This window comes from Bos indicus, chromosome 3, assembly GCF_029378745.1.
Source record: "Bos indicus isolate NIAB-ARS_2022 breed Sahiwal x Tharparkar chromosome 3, NIAB-ARS_B.indTharparkar_mat_pri_1.0, whole genome shotgun sequence".
Classification (NCBI taxonomy): Eukaryota; Metazoa; Chordata; class Mammalia; order Artiodactyla; family Bovidae; genus Bos; species Bos indicus.
In genome coordinates, this window is record NC_091762.1 from 40194977 (window position 1) to 40198340 (window position 3364).

At 32.6% G+C, this 3364-nt stretch overlaps 1 protein-coding gene across 2 annotated transcripts in view; it reads right to left on the reverse strand.

Annotated features, from left to right (window-relative positions):
* The window catches only part of LOC109556002 (amylase alpha 2B), a 72850-nt gene that overhangs the window by 20030 nt on the left and 49456 nt on the right, over nt 1-3364 (reverse strand). The window contains exon 1 of one of the 2 annotated variants that reach the window (XM_019956962.2): nt 2353-2571. The exons of the other annotated variant lie outside the window; for it this stretch is intronic. The gene's annotated coding sequence lies outside the window, so the exon portion shown is untranslated. Of the gene's footprint in view, nt 1-2352; nt 2572-3364 lie in introns of those variants that run through there. 2 annotated transcript variants of the gene reach the window in all.

Consider the following 3364-nt stretch of genomic DNA (forward strand, 5'->3'; position numbering starts at 1 on the left):
AAACCTGGGTCTCCCACATTGCAGGGAGATTCTTTACTGTCGGGGCCACCAGGGAAGCCCAACAATACATTTGGTGGAGATAATTCTACAAAAATGGTAGCTAATCAAATGTAGGGGAATAGAGAAAAGGAAGAATCAAAGAGAACTCTATGATTTAAAGGTTAGTGACTCTATGATTTAAAAGTTAGTGAGTAGAACAATGACAATACTATTATTATTCATAGTGTAATCTAGAGGCAGACTTGGTTTAGGGACCCTGAAGAGTGATTATGGGATATATTGAGTTTACTGTATTAAAAAACACTAGATATGGAGAAAGAAGAGAGATTTGGCAGTTTTCAACAAAGAAATGATAGTTTCAGAAATGACACACAAAATATTTAACAACTGATTTAGCACAGACGCCAACCAATCAAAACAAATGCCATTATAAGCAACTAGCATGTATAGGCCAATGCACTCTGGTGGGATTATCAGACCTGGAGAGCTAGACTCTTGAAAGTTGACAAGATACCAATACGGATGTTGAATCCAGTGTTATAGCTTTGCAGTCTATATGACGGGTCAGCTAGGAGGGAACATATAAAGTTGCCTTCAAAGTAGGGAGAGGAGTTTAATTACCAAATAAATGTTTTCAATAACAAGAAAGGAAGGAAAATTTGCAAAGAGGACAAGAAACTAATTGAATATAGATGAATATTAGAAACAGAATAGCAAAGACTGAGTAGAGAGTGGATGACATAGCACTGATGGTGATAAAGAGTTGAGAGAGAAAAAGAGCATCATTTGAACTTCACACTTGACTCAAGGTTTCAAATATTAAAATGTAATGGTTAAGAATGAGACTTTAGGAGTTACACAAAATATAGTTTAAATCCTGACCTTGATGTTTATCAGCTGTGTGACCTTAAAGTTTATCTATAAACTAGAAAAAAGCAATATGTACTGCATAGAGCTGTTATGATGATTAAACTGATCAATACATGTAAAGTTGTTATACCAGTGCATGGATACAGTAAAAGCTCAATGTATCAATATTTCATTGCTGTAATGTTATTATTATATTGTTATTTTTACTTCTGATGCTATTCAACTGCTAGAAACTCATGCTCTCATCCTACTTTCACTTTTCATCTTAAATATTGTCTTTCCATTCCACTCTTCCCAAATTCTCAAGTATTTCCTACATCTCAGAGTATTTTCATATCCCCCCAGAGGAACAGATGGTGATAAGAAGAAACTAGGAATGTTTTTCACTTGTAATTTTTCCCCATTTTCTTTTCTTTTTCTTTCTTTCCAGCTCTCTCTTTTTAAACCTCTTTAGAGGTTCTGGCAGACTACAAATTAGTTTTGTAAAAACTTCTCATCATTGCCTCATCAGTTATCTCTGAACTGTCCTTTAAACAACAAGCGTTTTTCACAAAGCATATAAAAATATTATTAGAATAAAGGATAACCTGCAGACACAATTTGGGGGATTTTATTAGTATTAGAGCATAGGTGGAGATATGAAAACATATAATAACTTTTACCAAGGATCAGCCATTGTCATATGTTTTCTCATGTAATCTTAATTTTCATCTAAGTTAAAGAGTTATAAACTTCAGAGCAGAGACATTAAAACAGATATTTATATCTTGAAAAGTAAATACTGCAAATTCTTGACATCTTTGGCATTAATAATAAAACAGAAAAATAAGAACTTGAAGTAGTTTTTATATCTACTTCTATTGTTATTATAGTCTACTTGCTATTATAGTCTTTCTAAAGTGGTTCTACTCAGAGAAGCTATTCACAGTAATACTAGTATCAGTGCTCTGTTGCCCACACCTCATATTTTCTGGGTTGTTCTAAAAAGTGGAAATTTATTTTTATTTTAAAACTCTAATAGTTACTATAATTTACCAAATGACACGTCTTAGGAATTCCTAAAAAACATTAAATAGGATCTTTGATAATATTTTAACAAAGCAATATTCTTTAGGGAGCATTTATATTTGAAGTTTCAATAAAACATATCTAATGTTAAGAAGAAAAAAAGTTCTGTTTACTTAGACTTATCTACAAGGTTTATTCTCAGGATAAGTCACATGTAAAGATTAGAGAAATGAAGGTAAAGACAATCAAATTTACATACCACACTTATAAAATGAGAGAAACATTTTGAGCCACGGCCCAGATGCATTTCAACACAGAGTACATTTTGTGCTGCTGGATACTGAAACTTGAGTTGTCAACAAGTTTAAAATAGATTGTGAACTCTGAACGTATCAAAGCATATGACAGAAATCACTCATTTTGAGAAAAAAATGGAAGAACTATATGACACTCAAAACCATTTTAATAACTTACCACATCAACTTCCCTAAGTCAGTGGTCTCCCAAATCCATAGTTCAGTCTTTCCAATTATAAAACAACAAAATCACACAGTTCTGGTTTAGTTTTCTTTTCAGTTAGGAAAAAAAAAATCTGAATTCAGGATTTTATAGATTTCCTATACTCTTCTTTTCAAGAGGTGCTCTTACAATCCTGCTCAAAGTCTCCAAATCTAATTTGTACAAAAAGTATACTCTGAGCTCCACATGACACCAGATTTGGCCACTCTCCCTCCTGCTTCCTGAGCAAACTGTTGACTTCCCTCCCCCAGCTCAGTTTGCTCCCCTGCCTCCTCTTCTAATGACACCACGCCTTTTCAGTTGCTTACTTTCTATTTGTTTTCCTTTCTCATTCTCAATATCCTCTCCCAAACTCAGTCAGTCTTTTTTTCCCCTGATCCATTTATATAAATCTATGGTGGGGTACTTTTTGTTAAAATAACCTTAAAGACACAGATTAGAGCATAATTGTGTCAAATTAGTTAAGTGTAAGTAGACTATAAACAAAATCTCTAAACTGGAAATCTAATTTTGAATCCAAGCTTTGCCATTTACTATGTGAAGCTTAGAGAAAACATTAAAATCTGTAGATTGCATTTAGGTCTTCATCTGAAAAATGAGAATACTAGTACTGTTGATAAATATGATAAAATTTCAAAAAATTACAACTACCGATGTGCATCAAGTATTACTATGTGCCTTTTCCATGTATTATCACTTTGACTCCTCACAGATATATAAATTCAGGATAGAATTATGATTATACTCAGTCTTTAAAGAAGAAACCTGAGAAACTAAGAAATGGAATAATGCAGTTTGTCCATGATTATATTTTAGTAAATGTTGACACTGAAATTCAAAACCAAGTGATCTATTAATAACACTGCAGTGAGTTTTTATCACAATTCAGTCTTTTTAATCTCCCTCACTGGGTGGTTCTAAAAAATCAAACAAAAAATTATATGTGACAATATCTTAAAATATGGAA